The 22497-nt window shown below is 35.5% G+C and overlaps 1 long non-coding RNA gene across 9 annotated transcripts in view; it reads right to left on the bottom strand.

Annotated features, from left to right (window-relative positions):
* Window positions 1-22497, bottom strand: part of LOC117979812 (uncharacterized) — a 442597-nt gene that overhangs the window by 161028 nt on the left and 259072 nt on the right. For all 9 annotated transcript variants that reach the window (XR_010111693.1, XR_010111695.1, XR_010111694.1 and 6 more), the window contains one exon: window positions 2183-2253. This is a non-coding gene — a long non-coding RNA (uncharacterized LOC117979812). The remainder of the gene's footprint in view (window positions 1-2182; window positions 2254-22497) is intronic.

Raw genomic sequence — 22497 nt, 5'->3', positions numbered from 1 at the left:
ATCTACATATACTTAAATATCAATCAATATATGACAAAATACATGAACCAACCCAACTTACATATTTCACACAATAAAATGTTATACAATTATTTTTTAAAATAAAAATAAATAAAAAATGTAAAATCAAGATACTTGCATGGTTACCATTATATCCTAGGCCTTTATTATTAATTTAAACTGGAAATTATATTTGACACATAATAACTGCTTTTTAAAAAGTTGTCAAAAAACAGCCTATGAGCAAATGCTAACACCAAAATTCTGTCAGCTCTACGACTACCACCTCCACCCTACCAGCCACCCAATCTTAATTGGTATTGACCCTAGACATGGAAGTTTCTCGGATTGCATAATATGATGCTATTTATGGGCTTACCAGTAATATGAGAGGAAAGACTATATTAATAAAATGAGCAGAGGTTTACTATTTTGTTGATTCAATCATTCAGTTCAATTCAGTTCATTTTCTTTTCTTGGTTGTAAAAGTAGTCTTCATACTTTCAAACTGTTCAACATAAACTTTTAAATCACAGACACACACTTCCTGAAAGAATTTTTATTCTTACATCAAGCCTCATCTAGAAACTACAAATGTCAAAATTATTTCTACTCTGCTGAATCAGCTCAAGAATAAAGTTGCATTTTTTCTCCTAATATACTTGAAGTATTCTAAAGATGTGTTGAATCCTTCAGTGTGAACATTTGGTATGACTTATAAAATCTAATTTACCTTTTAAATCTTTCTAGCATAATGAACTCACAAGTCATGTAATTTTCTGTTTCATAATTTAATGTCCCTGAAATATACACCTATCAATATTTTCAGAAAGCTAACTTTCCAAAGAGGAATCATGGCAAAGGGTAATTAAACTATTTACTTTTCTGTAGAAACAACCAGGTTTATACAAACATTGGAAGCCCAGTTGAAATTTTTCAGTTATTCTGACTGGAAATAAACACCTGTAGTTACTCCTGATCCCATGACAAAATCTTTTTGTGAGTGAGAATTGTGTATTGTTATCAGAACTCTAATATAGACAAACGGCTTTTATCTTAGGCTATGTAAAAGTATATTATTGTTTATCAGTTTATTTGATAAATGTTGCTTCTTTAAATCCAAAAAGGAAATTATGGGTTTATTTGTCTTTGAATTATGGAGCCATTTCATTATGACTGATGTTCAATTCCCACTCTCTTTGTCCCTTTATTATCATTATAGCTTAGTAAGTGACTGCAGAAAGAGAACCTGAAAGATATATATATATATATATATATATGTATGTGTGTGTATATATATATATGTATGTGTGTATATATGTGTGTGTGTGTGTGTATATATATGTATGTATATATATATTTTAATGCCGTGGCATCAAAGAGTGGTGGAAATAAAGAAAAACTTAGAAGTAGGTAAAACAGGTACAGTGTTTCCTTACCAAGTTTCTATCTTATGGCCTTCTCTGAACTATTGATTGTTAATTTCCTTTACTTATTCTGACTTCTGATGACAGAAAATATCCTGCTAACCACCATACTCAAGTCTACAATGCTGAAGATGTTTCCACTGTATGCATTTGTTATCTATTGCTGTGCAATAAATTTTCTAAAATACCTTGGTTTAAAACAAAACATTTATCATCTCACAGTTCTCTCAGGTCAGGAATCTTGTTTTGCTCAGCGTGGTGGTTCTGGCTCAACATCTCTCAGGAAATTGTACTCCAGTGTCGCAATTATCTCGGAGCACAACTGGGGAAAGATTTCTTCCAAACTCATTCACATGCCTTTTGGATGACCTCAGGTCCTTGCTGGATCCCGGCTGAAAACATCAGTTCTTTGACATGTGTGCACCTTAAAACACTGTAGCTTGATTCCCTCACAACAAGTGAATGAGAGTGTAAGAGAAGGCACCCAAACCAGACCACAGTCTTTTGTAACCTAATTAGAAATGGCAGCCCATCACTTTTGTAATATTTTGTTTATTAGAAACAAGTCATTAAATCAACCACCCTTAAGGGGAAAGAATTACATGGCAGTATAAATGCTAAGAGGTAGAGATCTTTAGGAGTCACGTTGGAGGCTGCTGACCATACCCATGTTCCAAAAAAAAAAAAAAGGAAAGGAGAATTTTCACTTCATTCCTCAATTAAATGTTATCTTAGAATTAAAACTAAAAATTTACCTTATTTCGCAAGTTCCCGTATGTGCTCTATCTTGGTTTTAGGAAATGATGGAATATGCTTGGCTTTCATTCTAGAGTGAGGAGAACAGAAAAATATAAAAATACAACAATATAAGTCTCATGAAGAAAAAAATAAAACAGAGTGATAGGATAGCATGATGGGCTGATGAAAGAGAGGCTAATTATTTTGATTAGGCAAGGTTTATATGAGAAAGTACTTTTAAAATGAGAACTGAATAACAAGGAATTAGCCTTATGTTTTCATAGGGGTATTGTTAGGAGTAGAATATTGCAGCAACGGGAAGAATAAAGCAAAGATTTAAGGCATGAAAATCCTTGATAGGCAAATTATAGGAATTTCTCGAGACTGATATAAAGTTAAGAGAACCAGATCTTCTAGAACCTTGTATATCATGGTAAGGATTTAGACTTAGTAGAAGTGCAATGGAAAGCCACTGTGTATTCTGAGTGGTTGAATACCTATTTATATCTATCTATATCTATATATATTTTAGAGACCGTCTCACCCTGTCACTGAAGCTGGACTGCAGTGGCACAATCATAGCTCACTGCAGCCTCAACTTCTAGGCTTCAGTGATCCTCCTGCCTCAGCCTCCCAAGTGGCTAAGAATATAGTCACGCCTCACCATGCCCAGCTATTTTTAATTTTTGTTAGCAGTGGGGTCTTGTTATGTTGCCCGTGCTGGTCTTGCCTCAAGTGATCCACCCACCTCAGCCTCCCCAGTAGCTGGGATTACAGCCACAAGCCACCACTCTGGCTAATAACGATGTACTTTTTAAAAGACCATTCTAGGACTGTGTGGAAATGTATAGAATATGGCCACAAAAGATCACATAGCTATTTCGACATTCCACATAAAAGACGAAGGTAGCTTGAACTAAGCAGTAAAGATAAAGAGACAGAGGGATATAAAATATATTTTGAAGGTAAAGCAGATAATCTTTACTAATAAATTAGATCTGCGAAGATACGGTGAACGTGTATTTTGGCCTCTAACACATTTGAACATATTTCTATAATTTTGTAATGTGCCAACTATGAGTCTCCTCTGATTAAAAGGAATCTGAAAATGCATTTTCCTACACCTCCTTGGAGGTGAAAAACAGGGTTATAAACTAGGTTACACCTATCAGGCATACAGAAGACAGACTGGTACAAACCAGCAAAACCTGAGGCAGCAAGTATAAATATGTCATCTTAAAAGCCAGGAGAGTGTGTCAAGAAGTAGGGAACGTTCAATTATATTGAATACTGCTGTGGTTTGAATACAAAGAGAATGAAGATGTGAATATTCTTTGGCAACAAAAAAGTCACAAGAGACAAGTGGACAGGTGTAATTGGAAGGGTGATTTGAGTCACATATGGCATGGAAGAGACGTTAGGAAGAGGAAATAGTAATTATAAAGATATACATTTTAGATTAAGTTTTGCTATTATAGGATCAGGGAAAATCAATGGTAACCATGGGAAGTTAAAGGCTTATAATAGATTTTTTAAAAGATGAGTAATATTAAAATAATGCTTGTATAATGATCTAGAAAAGAGGAAGATGCTGATCATGCAAAAGAAAGAGGTTGTATTCATTATGTATTTGTCAGCAACAATGTATTGAGTGATAATTATGTGCCAGGCACTGTTCTACAGATAGAAAATATGGAATTTACTTTCTATTTTTGGCTGAAAAAATAATAAACAAGGAGTATTAAGTAAAATATACGTTGTATCAATTGATTAAAGAGAAAATAATGCTGGCAATTTAAAATAGAGTGACCAGGTAAGATCTCACTGAGAAAATGAGTAAAGGCCTGAAAAAAATGGAAATCACATTATGTGAACACCTGAGAGAATAACTTTCCAGGAAGAGGGAGGAGCAAGTATAGAAGTCCTAATTCAAGAACGTGCTCGATTGTTTTTTTTTAAATTATTATTTTCAATTGTTATGGGTGCATAATAACTGTATATATTCATGGGGTAGATGTGATGTTCTGAGAAAGTCATACCACGTGTAATAATTACATCAGGGAGAAACATTAAGAAGGGCAATGTGGGGCTGGGCGCGGTAGCTCACGCCTGTAATCCCAGCACTTTGGGAGGCCAAGGCGGGCGGATCACGAGGTCAGGAGATCGAGACCAGCCTGGCTAACATGATGAAACCCCGTCTCTACTAAAATAACAAAAAATTAGCCAGGTGAGGTGGCAGGCGCCTGTAATCCCAGCTACTCAGGAGGCTGAGGGCAGGCGAATGGAGTGAACCCGGGAGGCGGAGCTTGCAGTGAGCCGAGATCTTACCACTGCACTCCAGCCTGGGTGACAAAGTCAGACTCCGTCTCAAAAAAAAAAAAAAAAAAAAAAAAAAACAAGGGCAATGTGGCTGAGGATAAATAAATCAGAACAACGGCACAACATCAAAGAAGTAACAGGCCAGGCAAGGTGGCTCACACCTGTAATCCCAGTACTTTGGGAGGCTGAGGCAGGAGGATTGCTTGAGTCAAGGAGTTTGAGGCTGCAGTGAGCCATCATCTGGCCTCTGCTCTCTAGCCTGGGTGGAAGGGTGAGACCTTGACTAAAAAAACTTTAAAAAAAGAAAGCCAGATCTTTGGGGCTTGGTAGATTATTTAAGAACTTAGAATGTACATTTGTGATATATTTTTGGAATAAGAGCCCACTTAAAGTAAGCCCATGAGGGAATTGTAAGAGATAAACAGGAAACAGGGAGAAAAAACTACACTTTCAGGAAGCGTTGCTTACAGAGATGGGGAAAATATAATGAGAACTGGAAGAAAATATCAAATCAGTATGAGTTTTTTAATGGAAGAAACATCAAAATATGTGTGCTATTAGGAATGGCCCATAAGCTCAAAGTCTTTTTCCTATATCTCTGACTGTCCCAGTAGCTCAAAGTCTTTTCCTATATCTCTGACCGTATCCTCTCAGCCTCCCGAGTAGCTGGGATTACAGGCACCTGCCACCGCGCCCGGCTAATTTTTTGTATTTTTAGTAGAGACGGGGTTTCACCGTGTTAGCCAGGATGGTCTCGATCTCCTGACCTTGGCAGCACTTACATTTATAAAGCCTGCAGCACTTATATTTAACATATAATTTAGCCTTCTCTTTCACACACACACACACCACACACACACACACACACACACACACACACACACACACACACGGGGAACTCTGAGCATGAAATGCCATATCTAAAAATATACACTTATATACTCAACTATACTTCTTTGCCTTGATTTTCAAAGAAAGAAGTTTCTTTCAGTCAGAAACGGTGTTTCCCAACACCACTTCTGACCCCAAATATTTGCCTTTTCCATACCAAGCAATTCTTGAATTCTCTAGCACCAACTTGACATTCAACAATTCAATTTGATTCTAACATTACCTACAAATTCAGCTAATTGCAAATTTGAGGATTCACACTATTTCCACTTATGTTCATTAATTATCTAGAATAGCTCACAGAATTCATAAAAACACATTATTTATGTTTATTCTTTTATTATAAACGTTTCAACTCAGGAATAGCCAAATGGATGAGATGCATAGGGTGAGGTATAGGGGCAGGGGGAGAGATTGTAGGCGCTGCTTCTGTTCAGTGCACATCGCCCTTCCAGTACTTGCATGTTTTCACCAACCCCAAAGCTCCCAGGCTCCTGTCATTTACAGTTTTCCTGTTTAAATAAAGATTTCATTACATAAACATAATTGATTAATCCTTGGCCATTGGTGATTTAACTCAACCTCCAGTCCCTCTCCCCTCCCTGGAGCTTAGGGTATTGTGCTAAAAGTCCAAACCCTTTTGTCTTAGTCTTTTTGATGACCAGACCCCATCCTGAAGCTATCCAGGGAATCTTCCTGAATCCCATTAAAATAAAAAAAGACAGTAAATTCCAAGAGTTTTAGAAACTCTGTGCCAGAAAATTGAGACAAACACAGAATATTTATTTTTTGTTAAACTACACAGTCTAACCCTATATTGCAAACCTCTTCTTAAATTACATAGTCTCATATTCTGTAAAATATTCTTTCTCAATTATACCTGCTCCAATATTTTCTGATAATTTTTTTACCAAAATTATAAATCATAAACTTTTTACTGTAAAAGCCACCCCATATTGTCATCTAACCATTATTGCCCTATCCTCCTTTCTTCCATCAGCATAAGCTTCTAAAAGGAATATTCCACATTTACTCTTTTTACTTGTCTACCCCATACATTGCTCAATACTTTCCATTCCTATAGCTCCAATAAACTCTCTCTTATTGAAGTCATAAGCAGCTCTTCAATATGATGGACTCATTTCAGGGAACATACAATTAATAGTAGTAAAAAACTATTTTCAAATAACAAAACAAAAACTAAAGAAACTATCTCCTGTGCAGTTTCTTAATACAATATTTGACCAAACTCTATGCTTGAAAAGGATGTGTGTATAGAATTATATTAGTATGTGATTGCAGGTATACAAATAGAGAGTTTTGGAGTAAGAACAAATGTATTGTTAGTGCCAGTTTCATTTGGTTTTGTATCTTTCTTAGAAAGGATGAACTACCTTTATCACAGCAGCTCTTGCTCTAAAAAATAATATCATGGATACTTGGAGGTTTCAGATCTACCTCATTTAAAAGCAGGGATGACTCACTCTATCAATGATCTCAAGTACTCTGATTTCTAGATCATGTCATTTACTGCATTTCCACATTTGTATCTGCTTCTAACAATGGGCAACTTCCTAAAATGCTTTTGAAAACACCACCCCATTCCCAAAGTCAAATTTTTCTTCTCATCTTTGGAGTAAAATGACTAATTAAGGAATCATGAAAACCCAAGTTAAGACTTGGGGAAACAAATTTGAAAGTGTTGGCAGTTTACCCATTAGTCAAAGAAGTACAGTACTTGTGAGCAAAGGTATTAGCCAAAATTAGGTTTAGATAATTAATTCCTATGAAATCCTAAATACATCTTAACATATCAAGGGACCAGAGAAACAAAATATTTGATGGAAATTCCAGCTATAAAAGCACCTGAATGTTAAAGATGTCTGCAAATTTCATTCCTAATTTTTTTTTCCATTTACAGGTACTCCACAAGTTAAGAAGAGGTTATGTCACAGTAAATCCATCGTTAAGTTGAAAATATCAAAGTCAAAAGTCCAATTAATACACCTAACCTACTGAACATCATAGTTTAGCCTAGTTTACATTAAACACCATCAGAACAAGTAGCCTAGACTTGGGCAAAATCATCTGGCAACACACTACAGAAAGTTTTGATGTTTTGTAAAGGCAAAATATCTTTGGACCAAAAGGTTTTGCTTGTTTTTCTTTTGCTCGTAAAATTTAAAGTTATTCTGCTTCTTTATAGTTTAAAACTTTAATGGTTATTGTTTCAAACAATCTCTAGAAGAAATTGTTCATCTATTTTTAATTTTGCCTACATAGTTTTTTGTTTGACTTAGATGCATCATCTGGAGTAATTTAAAGGCTGCTTGACCTCTTAGCAGTATTACTATCGCTACAAACTCCTCAACCCTTCACTCTCTCCCCAACTGGATTAATTATTGTAGTAAAAACTAAGAAAAATACACAGATCTCTTTGGGGAAAAAATGTGTACATGTAATTACTAGAAGCACTTTTTAGCATTTACGGGATTCTTGAATATTTAAGGTTAATATATACTGAGGCCTTTGGAATCCTGACCTGAAACTATATTTTCTTATTATTTTACTTTCCATAATTTCTGAAGTAAAATTTTCTTATAGTCTGCAAATTAATAAACCATACTCACATTGGTTCATATTTATTAATAAACTATACAAACATTTGTATGTCTCTAAATAAACAGAAATAAATTTATTATTTCTGTTTATTTAGTAAATGGAATAAATTATACCCAAAACAAATTAAACAAGTTAAAGTTGAATTACTTTTTAAATAAAAATAAAATTTAACTCTAGGTTTATTTTTATTTTATTTTATTTTTGCATTTCTAAGATTTGTTTTAATTGTGTTAACTTAATTTCATTAAAATCAATTTATAATTGTATTAAAAGATACGTAACATAAAATGTATCATGTTAACCATTTTGAAATATACAATTCAGTAGTAAATACATTCACATTGTTGTGCACCCAATCTCTAGAACTTTTTCATTTGGAAAAACTGAAACTGTATTTTTATGAAACAACAACCCCCCATTTCTCCCTTCCTCCAGCCACTGGCAACCACCATTCTGTGTTCTTTTTTTAATTTGAGTACTCTGTATACTTCATGTAATTGGAGTCATATAGTATTTGTCTTTTCTGTGGCTGTTTCATATGGCATGATATCCTCAAGATTTATTTATGTTGTTGCTAGCATGTATGAGAATTTCCTTCCTTTTTGGGCTGAATAATATTCCATTGTATGAAAATAACACATTTGTTTATTCAGTCATGCATCAATAGACACTGGCCTAGCTTCCACCTTTTGACTAGTATGCGTTATGCTGCTATAAACATGGATATGCAAATATTTCTTTGAGATCCTGCTTTTAATTCTTTTAGATATATACACAGATGTAGAATTGCTGAATCATATGGTAATTCTATTTTTAATTTTTTGAGGAACTGCTGTATTATTTTTCATAGTAGCTGTACCATTTTACATTCCCACCACCAGTGCTTAAAAGGTACCAATTTCTCTACATCCTAGCCAGCACTTAATATTTTCTGTTTATTTGATAGTAGTAATTCTAATGGATGTGAGGTGACATCTCATTGTAGTTTTTTTTTTTTTTTTTTTTGACAGAATTGTTCTCTTTTTGCCGAGGCTGGAGTGCAATGGTGCTATCTCGGCTCACTGCAACCTCCGCCTCCCAGGTTCAAGCAATTCTCCTGCCTCAGCCTCCTGAGTAGCTGGGATTATAGGCATGCACCACCACACCCAGCTAATTTTATATCTTTAGTAGAGATGGGGTTTCACCATGTTGGTTAGGCTGGTTCAAACTCCTGACCTCAGGTGATCCGCCTGCCTTCACCTCCTGAAGTGCTGGGGTTACAGGTGTAAGCCACCATGCCTGGCCCATTGTAGTTTTGATTTCATTTCCACAATTATTAGTGATGTTGAGCACTTTTGTGTGTACTTATTGTCCATTTGTATATCTCTTTAGAGAAAAGTCTGTAGTTATTTGCTCATTTTTTAAACGGGGTTGATTTTTTTTTCCCCATTGAGTTCTAGGAGTACTTTATATATTCTGGATATTAACCTCTTACCAGATGTATAATTTTCAAATATTTTCTCCCTTTCTGTAGGTTGTTATCTTAATCCATTTTGTGTTACTATAATAGAATACCTGAGACTGTGTTATTTGTAAAGGAAAGAGTTTTATTTAGCTCATGGTTCTCCAATAAGGGTACTTCAAGATTGGGTAGCTGCATCTGGATGGCTTCTGGTGAAAGCCTCATGCTGCATTACAACATGGAGAAGAAGCAGAAGGGGAAATAGGCGTATGTAAAAAGAGACCAAACATGAGAGGCAGCCTCACTGTGTAACAATCTGCTGTGTGATAACAAATCACATCTCATGAGAGCAAGAAAGCGCGCCTGAAAAAAAAAAAACTAACAAAAAAACCATTAATTCTTCTTAATGACCGAATCACATCTTAACAGCACTGCCTCCCAACACTACTACCTTGGGTACCAACACATGACATGACTTTCAGTGGAGACAAACCATATTCACACCACAACATTCTCTCTCTGGCTTCCCCAAAACACACTCCCTTCTTACAATGCAAAATACAATCATTCCATCACAATAGTCCCCAAAGTCTTAACTTGTTTCAGCATCGACTTTGCATCAACTGAAAAGTCCAAAATCCAAAGTCTCATCTGAGACTCAAGTCAAACTTCTTCCAGCTGTAAGCCTCTAAAATCAAAAACAAGTTATCTGCTTCCAAGGCACAATGGTGGAGCAGGAAATGGGTACACATTCTCATTCTAAAAGGGAGAAATAGGAAGAACAGAGTAACTTTTCCAAAGCAAGCTAAAAGCCCATCAGGGAAGATATTAAATCTAAAGGTTAGAGAATAATGTTTTTTGACTCCATGACCTACATCCTGAGCACACTGGTGTAGGAGATGGGGCCCCAAGGCCTCAGGCAACCCTACCTCTCTAGCTTTGCTTGGTGCAGGTTGCACAGCTGCTCTCATGGTTTGGAGTTTCATACCAGTGCCTGCGTCTTTTCCAGGTAGGCACTGCACAATGTTAGTGACTTGACAGTTTTTGAGCCCCATTTTAATGGCTCCACAGGCATTCTACTGGTAAGGAATCTCTGTGGTGTCTTTACCTGTGCAGCAGGTTTCTGTCCAGGCTTCCAGGCAGTCCATACATCCTTTGAAATGTAAGTGAATCCTACTGTAGCTGCTCCTCTAGCATTCTGTATACCTACAGAATTAGCACAATGTGGACCCCATCAAGATCTGCCACTTGCATGTTCTGAAGCAGGGGGCAGAGCCATGGGTGGAACCACATCAGGGGCCACCAGAAAGATGGCTGTGTGGCTAAGGGGCACTGTGCAAGAATGCAGAAGCAGGGTTCTAAGGCAGCCATGGGCAGCAAGCAGGTGAAGGGCATCAGGAACTTAATCCCCAAAACAATTCTGCCCTCATAGGCCTCTGGGTCTGTAATGGAAGCTGCAGACTTAAAGATCTCTGAGATGACCTTAGGGCCTCTTTCTGATTGTCTTGATGATTAGCACCTGGCTCCATTTTAAACATGTTAATTTCCTTAGCAAGTGGTCCCTGGGCCACATAATTGATTTTCTCTCTGAAAATGCTTTTTTATTCTACCACATGGCCAAATGTAAATTTTCCAAATCTTTCTTTTCTTCTTCTCTTTTCTTTTGCAGCTCTCTGGAAGCAGTTAGAAGTAAACATGCACCATTCTGAGAATTTTGCTGCTTACAAATTTCTCCTACCAGATACGCTCTTCTATCACTCTTAAGTTCAGTCTTCCGGCTGGGTGCAGTGGCTCATGCCTGTAATCCCAGCACTTTGGGAGGCCGAGGCGGGTGGATCACAAGGTCAGGAGATCAAGACCATCCTGGCTAACACGGTGAAACCCTGTCTCAACTAAAAATACAAAAAAAAAAAAATTAGCCAGGCGTGGTGGCAGGTGCCTGTAGTCCCAGCTACTAGGGAGGCTGAGGCAGGAGAATGGCGTGAACCTGGGAGGCGGAGCTTAAAGTGAGCTGAGATTGTGCCACTGCACTCCAGCCTGGGTGACAGAGCGAGACTACCTCTCAAAAAAAAAAAAAAGAAAAAAAAAATTCAGTCTTCCACAAAGCCCTAAGGCATAGACACAATGCAGCCAAGTTCTTTGCTACTATGTAACAAAAATGATCTTTACTCTAGTGTCAGTAAGATATCCATCATTTCCATATGCCAACTCATCAAAATGGCCTTTAGTGTTTATATTTCTATCAGCATTCTGGCCAGACTATTTAACCAGTCTCTAAGAAGTTCAAGACTTTACCTAGTCTTCTCATCTTTGGAGTCCTCACCAAAGTTGCCCTTAATGTTGTCTTCATTGCAATACAGGGCTTTTCTAGCCTGCTTCTCCAAATTCTTCCAGTCACTATCAATTACCCAGTTAGAAATTTTATATTTTCAGGTATCTATATAACATAGTTCCTCTTCTCAGTATCAATTTCTGTCTTACTCCATTTTGTGTTGCCATAACAGAATACCAAGGAAAGAGGTTTATTGAGCACGTGGTTCTCCAGGCTGGGAAGTTCAAGACTGGACAGCTGCATCTGGAAGCTTCTGGTAAAGGCTTTGTACAGTATGAAAATATAGAGAAACAGAAGGGGAAGCAGGTGTTGTTAAGAGACCAGACATGAGAGACAGCCTCATTTTATAACAGCCAGGGTAACTAAATCAGTCTGAGGAGAGCAAGAATTTACTCTTGGAAAAAAGACATTAACCTCTCTTAACGATCTAATCTTAAGGCACAATGTCTCAACAATGTCTCACTTGGGAACAAGCATCAACGTGAGTTTTGATGGGAACAAACCATCTTCAAATTATAGCAGTTTACTTTTCACTCTATTAATTGTGTTCTTTGATGAATGAAAGTTTTTGATTTTGATCAAGGCCAATTTATCTATTTCTTCTTTTTTGTTATCTGTACTTTTTATGTCATACCTGTAAAATCATTGCCAAACTCAATGCCGTGAATTTTTTTATCCATATTTTCTCCTAAGAGTTTTATATTTTAGCTCTTATGTTTAAGTCTTTGATACATTTTGAGTTAAATTTTGTACATGGTGTAATATAAATATCCAACTTTTGCATGTAGATATGTTTTCCCAAGCAAAATTTTTGAAAAGACTGTTCTTTTCCCATCAAATAATTTTGGCACACCTGTAAAAAATAACTGGATTATGAATTCAGGGGTTGATTTCTGGACTGCCTATTACTGCCAATTAGTATTTATGCCCGTACCACACTGTTTTGATTACTGTAGCTTTGTAATAACTTCTGAAATTAAGGAGCATAAGATCTACAAGTGTGTTTTTTCTCAAGATTGTTTTGGCTATTCAGGTCCCTTGAGATTCCATGTAAACTTTAGGATGTATTTTTCTATTTCTGCAAAAAACATCATTGAAATTTTTATAGGGATTTTCACTAAATCTATGGATCATTTTATGTAGTATTGACATTTTAACATTATTCTAATCAGTGAAAATGGATTTCCATTTATTTATGTCTTCTTTAATTTCTGTCAGCTTCATTTTGTAGTTTTTAGTGTACATGTCTTTAGCCTGCTTGGTTACATTTATTTCTAAGTAAATGAAATTGTTTTTTATATTTCCTTTTTAGATTGTTCATTATTAGTGAACAATGATATGCAGCTAAATTTCATGTGTTGATTTTGTATTCTGCAACATTGCTGAATTTAAATTAGAACTGAGCCCTATTAGTTTTTTTGCCACATTTTTAGGATTTTCTGTGTGTAAGATCATGTCTTTTAAAAGAAATAATTTTAGTTTTATTTTTCCAATTTCAATGTATTTCATTTATTTATTTGTTGCCTAATTTCCCTGGTGAGGAGTCTATTAAATAGAGGGATGAAAGTGGGTATCCTTACATTGTTTGATTCTAAGTTTCTTTTTAAATTATAAACACAGAAATAAAAATGCTGAACATATTTGTTTGATTGATGCATTGAATTTTATGTTCTAAAGGTATGTATTTTATGTTTATGTCAATTTGCAAAATAATTATAATTGTCTTTATTGTGGGAATTTGGGATCAGTTACTCAATCAAATGATTGCTCAGTTCTCTATTTTACTTCTCTCAGTAGCAAAGGTATAACAGAAGGAGCTTGTGGAATGCTCATTAGGTTACAAACAGACTGGTAATTTAACAATCGACTGCCAATAGAACAATAAAGCTACACAGGCTTTATTGTCTTGATACAGCGCATAATTTTTGACAGAAGCAATAGATTTTTTTCATTTTTCTAAACTTGTTCTCAAGATAATATTTGTGTAGCTCTGCAGGAATAGACATCATCTGCTGAGAGGCATTCATAAAAATAAATGGGGGAATTCCCCTCCAGCCCCTATACACACTTTCTTTGAAAAGCAGTGACCATCACTGCATTTGGCTTTTTTAATTGGCACTGATTTCCTTTTTTGGCAAATGAAACTCAATTTTTCATACAAGCCAGCCTTCACTGTCTAATCCTAAATATAGGGGCAGCTTTATCACTTACATTTGGCATGGAAGGCTATACAAATCTATCTGGCTGATTTAATTCACTGAAAGAGGTAATTTTCTAAATAACTTCTATTGGCCTAAAGGAGGTAAGGTGCTGCCAGGTGGGTAGTTTATTCTCATTGGCACAATCATATCAGGACATGAATGGGATCCTCACTCTGGGTTTCTAGACACACAAACAAGCAGAACATGCAACTAAGCAAAGGGATTTGTACTCTTTCTGTATTGGTAAGATTCTCTTAACCTTTGCTGTATGTATTTATATATATATATATATATATATATATATATATATATATATATAACCCTTGAACAACACAGGTTTGAACTACAAGGGTCCACTTATACACAGATTATTTTTAATCAATATGTTTATTTATTAAGGTAGATATGTAGCAAATGCATAAAATACACATAGATACTAGTCTATTTACATGCTAATCAATCATTTATGTTATCAGTAAGGCTTCCAGTCGATAGTAGGCTATAGTAGTTAAGTTTGAGGAGTCAAAAGTTATGCATAAATTGTCAATTGCATGAGAATTGGCACCCCAACCCCAACATTGTCCAATGGTCAAATGTATATAAATATATATAAATGTATAGTATATATAAAATAATATTTCTGTTATGTTAATGATTAGGATTTTTAAATGTTTGTATTTTGAAATATAACACATATATATAATGCATAAAATGAATCTATAATGCAATAAATTATCACAGAAATCAAGCATGTAATGCTCATCCAAAAAAAGAAATAGACCACAAGAAATAGTTCTTTCTGTGCAATCTTCACTCCAACCATCTCCTTCCTCATCAAAGGTAACCACTACTCTGACATCTGATTCTAAAGTTCAAATTTGCCATAGAAATCCTTAAATAAATTGAATAATATGTATTCTTTGTTATCTGACTTGTATAATTATTTATCTCTCAATAATACTTTCACTTGTCTGAGCAGGGTTCTTGCTAATTTTTCACTAGTTTAGTTTTTAAAAATTTGTTCAATTCTATTTATTGGAAATGATGTTCTTTCATGACTAAAAAGTACTGGTGAGGTTGTGGAGAAAAGGGAACACTTATATACTTCTGGTGGAAATATCAATTAGTTCACACTGTAGAAAGCTTTTGGAGATTTCTCTAAGAACTTAGAACAAGATTACCATTTGAGCCAGTTATCCCATTGTTGGGTTTATACCCAAAGGAATATAAATCATTCTACCATAAAGACACATGTATGCGTATGTCCATCACAGCACTACCTGCTATTTCACAATAGCAAAGACATGGAATCAACTTGAATAACCATCAATGGTAGGCTGGATAAAGAAAGTGTGGTACATATATACCATGGAATACTACACAGTAGTATAGGACAATGAGATCATGTCCTTTGTGGCAATATGGATGGAGCTAGAGGCCATTATCCTAAGCCAACTAACATAGGAACAGAAAACCAAATACTGCATGTTCTCACTTGTAAGTGGGAACTAAACACTGAGTGGGAACAGCAGACATTAGGGACTACTTGAGAGTGGAGGTTGGGAGGAGGAGGAGGCTCAAGAAGCTACCTATCGAATACAATGCTAATTACTTGGGTGATGAAATAATCTGTACACCAAGCCCCTGTGACACACAATTTGCCCATGTAACAAACCTCCACATATACCTTCAAATCTAAAATAAAAGTTAAAAAAAAGAAAAAGAAAATGGTGTTTTTAAATTTATTTCATTTTTATTTTTGTACTTGGTATGTGCATATACTTTTGATATTTGTGTGCTGAGCACTGAGCTTATGTTCAGTATTATTCCCAAACTCACTTCTTCATTTTAAAAATTTATTTGGAGATTTACTTCTATTTTCTGGCATATCATTATGCTGTCTGTAATGACACTTTTATTTCTTATTTTACAATATACATTACTTTTTCTTATTTGTGTTTTTATTATATTGGGTTGGACCTCTAGTAAGATGTTGAATAGAAGTGATGATAACATGTATAATTTTTTCTTATTTTAAATAAAAATAATTCAACATCATACCATAAAGTATGAGGCTAGCTACATACCTATTGCACATACTCAATATTACATTAAGAAAATATTCTTCAATTTCTGGTTTTCTAAATTCTTTTTCATGACTAAGTGTTTAATTTGTTAAGGGAGTTGTATATGTTGAAATCAAATGACTTAATATAGTACTAAAAAACATGGGTCATTTTTCAAATGTTAAACTAAATTTATATTTAGGAGATAAACCCAGGTTGATTATGATATGCTCTTCTTCTTATATTTCATTGCATGTTTTGGTTAATATTTTATATTTTTGCATCTGTGTTCATGATTTAAATTGGCCTATAATTTTTACTAGTGATAACGCTCTTGACAGAATATGTTATCAAAATTTGTTCCTATTTTTCCTAGTCTTGGGAAGAGTCATGTAATACCGGCATTAATTCTCCCCTACATATTTGATTGAATTCATTGGTCATATCATCTGAAAATGGAATTACCTCTATAGAAAAGTTTTAGATTTTATATTAAATTCTTCAATAAATATAGTAATATTTGATTATTTTATTTCATCTGTGTCAAAAGTAGCAAGCTGCATTTTTTCTAGGACTGTCCATTTCATCTAAATTTTTTAATGTGGAGTAAAATTTTTCATAATATTCTATTGGTGTCTTCTAAATTTTCAGTTTCTTATATTAGATAGCCTCCCTTCCTTTCCTTCCCTTTCTTCCTTCCTCCCTCCCTCCCTTCCTTCCTCCCTCCCTCCCTTCCTTCCTTCCCTCTCTCCCTCTTTCCCTCCCTCCCTCCTTCCTCCCTCCCTCCCTTCCTTCCCTCCTTCATTCCTTCCGTCCTCCCTTCCCTCCCTCTCTCCCTTCCTTCCCTCCCTCTCTCCCTCTCTCCCTCCGTCCCTCCCTTCCTTCCTTCCCTCTCTCCCTCTTTCCCTCCCTCCCTTCCTCCCTCCCTCCCTTCCTTCCTTCCCTCCTTCATTCCTTCCTTCTTCCCTTCCCTCCCTCTCTCCCTTCCTTCCCTCCCTCTCTCCCTCTCTCCCTCCGTCCCTCCCTCCCACCCTTCCTTGCTTCCTTCCCTCCTTCCTTTCTTCTTTCCTTCCTTCCTTTCCTCCCTCCTTCCCTCCCTCCTTTCCTCCCTTTCCTCCCTCCTTCCCTCCTTCCTTCCTTCCCTCCCTCCTTCCTTCCTTCCTTCCTTCCCTCCCTCCTTCCTTCCTTCCTTCCATCCTTCCTCCCTTCCTTCAAGTTTTACAAGACATTTATCAATTACAAAGACTGTCAAAGGTACAATTCTAGGATTTGTTGATCACCTTTTTATTTTTGCATTCTTAAGCTGTAATCTTATATTATTTCCTTGCAGATAACTTCTTTTGTCTTAATTTGCTCCTTTTAAGGAAGCTTAGATCATTGATTTTCAAATGTTCTTTTCTAAGATATCAATTTAAGCCTATAAATTTTCTACAAATTTTCATTCTGGTTTTTCTTTTATTTATGGGTTATATACAAGTATATCAGTTCTATACATCTAGTGACTCATATGTGTATATATAGATATAGAGATAGAGATACAAAATTATGTGTTTATGTCTAGCAGAAATATACCATGATCAAAGAATAGTCTTAATATAATTTCGAATTTTATAAATGCCATTATGGAGTCTGAAGTTGCTGATCACAAACTAAAAATAAGTCAGTCAGGACAAACTTTTAGTTAAGTTCTTGAAATCTTTCATTAAAGTTGTACTATTTTTTTTCTGTTTCCATAACCATTAGTAAGGAGTGATAAACTTTCCACTATAATTATACATTTTTCTTTTACTTTTTTCAGTGCTGTCATGTTTCAAGGTTTTATTATTGGCTGCAGTAAAAATTTGAAATTTTAAATATTCATAGTGAATTATGTTTTTCCTTTAATGAGGTATATATTCTAATGTCTTGGTATGCATTCTGCATTAAAGTTTACTTTTTTAGCTATAGTTACACTAGTGTTCTTTGGGCTAATGTTTTCATGTTCTAACTTGTACTAGCTGTCTATTTCAATCTTTCTATGTTCTTTGATTTATCGTATATCTTCTGTATACTTTTTCTAACTTAGTTTGAGAACTTTGTTTCTAATTGGACAACTTGGTCCAGTTAATGTAATGTAATCACCAATAAACTGAAATAAATCTACTATTGTACGATTTGATTTTTATGTTCCACTACCTCCTTTTTTGTCTGATTTCATATTAATTAAATATTTTTATATTATTTCATTTTCCTATTCCTTAGATTATTAGTGATAGAACCTCTTATTAACCTTTTAGTGGTTTCCCTAGAAATTATCAATATGCATTGCTAATTTATCAATGTCAGTAGATAATGTTATCTGATACTTTTAAGCTTGTTTAAGATCAAACCTGGACGTTAATACTCTTCAAATGTGTTCAAGCTCCTCCTGTTCTTTGTGGTCTATTCTAATTCTATTTTTTAATTTTCACAAGGTATTTTTATTGTTTCATGTACTCAATACTTACCATTTTCATTGGATCTAAAGTTTGCCTGTAACTCCAGATTTTTATTTTGAATAATTTTCCTGCTGATTGAAGAACATCATTTTGCATTTCCTTTATGACAGTACTGGTAAATACACATTTTTTACATTTTTCTTTTCTAATATTGTTTTTATTTCACCTTCATTGTAAGGTAATATTTTCTTTAAATAAAGTGTGTAGAGGGAAATTTATAGCACTAAATGCCCGCAAGAGAAAGCAGGAAAGATCCAAAATTGACACCCTAACATCACAATTAAAAGAACTAGAGAAGCAAGAGCAAACACATTCAAAAGCTAGCAGAAGGCAAGAAATAACTAAGATCAGAGCAGAACTGAAGGAAATAGAGACACAAAAAACCCTTCAAAAAATCAATGAATCCAGGAACTGTTTTTTTGAAAAGATCAACAAAATTGATAGACCACTAGCAAGAATAATAAAGAAGAAAAGAGAGAAGAATCAAATAGACGCAATAAAAAATGATAAAGGGTATATCACCACCGATAACACAGAAATAAAAACTACCATCAGAGAGTACTATAAACACCTCTATGCAAATAAACTAGAAAATCTAGAAGAAATGGATAAATTCCTGGACTCTCCCAAGACTAAACTAGGACACCCTCCCAAGACACCCTCCCAAGACTAAACTAGGAAGAAGTTGAATCTCTTAATAGACAAATAACAGGCTCGGAAATTGAGGCAACAATTAATAGCTTACCAACCAAAAAAACTCCAGGACCAGATGGATTCACAGCTGAATTCTACCAGAGGTACAAAGAGGAGCTGGTACCATTCCTTCTGAAACTATTCCAATCAATAGAAAAAGAGGGAATCCTCCCTGACTCATTTTATGAGGCCAGCATCATCCTGATACCAAAGCCTGGCAGAGACACAACAGAAAAAGAGAATTTTAGACCAATATCCTTGACGAACATTGATGCAAAAATCCTCAATAAAATACTGGCAAACCAAATCCAGCAGCACATCAAAAAGCTTATCCACCATGATCAAGTGGGCTTCATCCCTGGGATGCAAGGCTGGTTCAACATACAAAAATCAATAAACGTAATCCAGCATATAAACAGAACCAAAGACAAAAACCACATGATTATCTCAATAGATGCAGAAAAGGCCTTTGACAAAATTCAACAACCTTCATGCTAAAAACTCAATAAATTAGGTATTGATGGGACATAATTCACAATAATAAGAGCTATCTATGACAAACCCACAGCCAATATCATACTGAATGGACAAACCTGGAAGCCTTCCCTTTGAAAACTGGCACAAGACAGGGATGCCCTCTATCACCACTCCTATTCAACATAGTGTTGGAAGTTCTGGCCAGGGCAATCAGGCAGGAGAAGGAAATAAAGGGCATTCAATTAGGAAAAGAGGAAGTCAAATTGTCCCTGTTTGCAGATGACATGATTGTATATCTAGAAAACCCCATCGTCCCAGCCCAAAATTTCCTTAAGTTGATAAGCAACTTCAGCAAAGTCTCAGGATACAAAATCAATGTGCAAAAATCACAAGCATTCTTATACACCAATAACAGACAGAGAGCCAAATCATGAGTGAACTCCCATTCACAATTGCTTCAAAGAGAATAAAATACCTAGGAATCCAACTTACAAGGGATGTTAAGGACCTCTTCAAGGAGAACTACAAACCACTGCTCAATGAAATAAAAGAGGATACAAACAAATGGAAGAACATTCCATGCTCACGGGTAGGAAGAATCAATATCGTGAAAATGGCCATACTGCCCAAGGTAATTTATAGATTCAATGCCATCCCCATCAAGCTACCAATGACTTTCTTCACAGAATTGGAAAAAACTACTTTAAAGTTCATATGGAACCAAAGAAGAGCCCGCATTGCCAAGTCAATCCTAAGCCAAAAGAATAAAGCTGGAGGCATCACGGTACCTGACTTCAAACTATACTACAAGGCTACAGTAACCAAAACAGCATGGTACTGGTACCAAAACAGAGATGTAGACCAAGGGAACAGAACAGAGCCCTCAGAAATAATGCCACATATCTACAACTATCTGATCTTTGACAAACCTGAGAAAAACAAGCAATGGGGAAAGGATTCCCTATTTAATAAATGGTGCTGGGAAAACTGGCTAGCCATATGTAAAAAGCTGAAACTGGATCCCTTCCTTACACCTTATACAAAAATTAATTCAAGATGGTTTGAAGACTTACATGTTAGACCTAAAACCATTAAAACCCTAGAAGAAAACCTAGGCATTACCATTCAGCACATAGGCATGGGCAAGGACTTCATGTCTAAAACACCAAAAGCAATGGCAACAAAAGAGAAAATTGACAAATGGGATCTAATTAAACTAAAGAGCTTCTGCACAGCAAAAGAAACTACCATCAGAGTGAACAGGCAACCTACAGAATGGGAGAAAATTTTTGCAACCTACTCATCTGATAAAGGGCTAATATCCAGAATCTACAATGAACTCAAACAAATTTACAAGAAAAAACAAACAACCCCATCAAAAAGTGGGTGAAGGATATGAACAGACACTTCTCAAAAGAAGACATTTATGCAGCCAAAAGACACATGAAAAAATGCTCATCATCACTGGCCATCAGAGAAATGCAAATCAAAACCACAATGAGATACCATCTCACACCAGTAAGAACTGCAATCATTAAAAAGTCAGGAAACAACAGGTGCTGGAGAGGATGTGGAGAAATAGGAACACTTTTACACTGTTGGTGGGACTGTAAACTAGTTCAACCATTGTGGAAGTCAGTGTGGCGATTCCTCAGGGATCTAGAACTAGAAATACCATTTGACCCAGCCATCCCATTACTGGGTATATACCCAAAGGACTATAAATCATGCTGCTATAAAGACACATGCACATGTATGTTTATTGCAGCACTATTCACAATAGCAAAGACTTGGAACCAACCCAAATGTCCAACAATGATAGACTGGATTAAGAAAATGTGGCACATATACACCATGGAATACTATACAGCCACAAAAAATGATGAGTTCATGTCCTTTGTAGCAACATGGATGAAGCTGGAAACCATCATTCTCAGCAAACTATCACAAGGACAAAAAACCAAACACCACATGTTCTCACTCATAGGTGGGAATTGAACAATGAGAACACATGGACACAGGAAGGGGAACATCACACTCTGGGGACTGTTGTGGGGTTGGGGGAGGTGGGAGGGTTAGCATTAGGAGATATACCTAATGCTAAATGACGAGTTAATGGGTGCAGCACACCAACATGGCACATGTATACATATGTAACAAACCTGCACGTTGTGCACATGTACCCTAAAACTTAAAGTATAATAATAATAAAATTTTAAAAAAGACGTATAGGTCCTATGTTACTCTCTTTCACAACTTCAAATATATCACTTTATTGTCTACTGACTTGAATTACTTCTATGAAAAGTTAGTTCCAGGTTAATTGTTGCTCCTTTAAAACCAATCTGTATTGTTTCTCTAGCTGCTTTTTATTCTCTCTTTCTCTCTCTGTCTCTGTCTCTCTCTCTCTCTCTCCTTCCTCCCTCAGAATTTTCACTGTGTGAACCTAAGGGTGTGGGATTTTTTTCACTTTTTTTTTTTTTTTTGCATTCTCAAAGTCTCTGTGATTGGTTTTGTTTGTTGTGGTCATTTTGGGAAATTTGCAGAAATTGTATCTCTAAATATTGCTTCTTCCTCATTTTTTCTTTCTTCTCTTACTGAGAATCAAATTACACATGTTTTTGATCTTCTAATTTTGTTCTTTTTGACTCTGAAATACTGCCCTCTGTCTAACATACTTCATCTCTTCTTGCTTCATTCTGGAAATTTTCTTGTGATCTATTTCGAATTAACTAAATCTTCCTTTAGCTGTGTCTATTTTATGGTTGAACCAATCTATAAAATTCCTCATTTAGTTTCTTATTTTTTTAAGT

Source organism: Pan paniscus, chromosome 2 (assembly GCF_029289425.2).
Source record: "Pan paniscus chromosome 2, NHGRI_mPanPan1-v2.0_pri, whole genome shotgun sequence".
In the NCBI taxonomy this organism is placed as follows: Eukaryota; Metazoa; Chordata; class Mammalia; order Primates; family Hominidae; genus Pan; species Pan paniscus.
The sequence above is the reverse complement of the archived record's forward strand: the minus strand, read 5'-3'. Positions and strand labels throughout refer to the sequence as shown.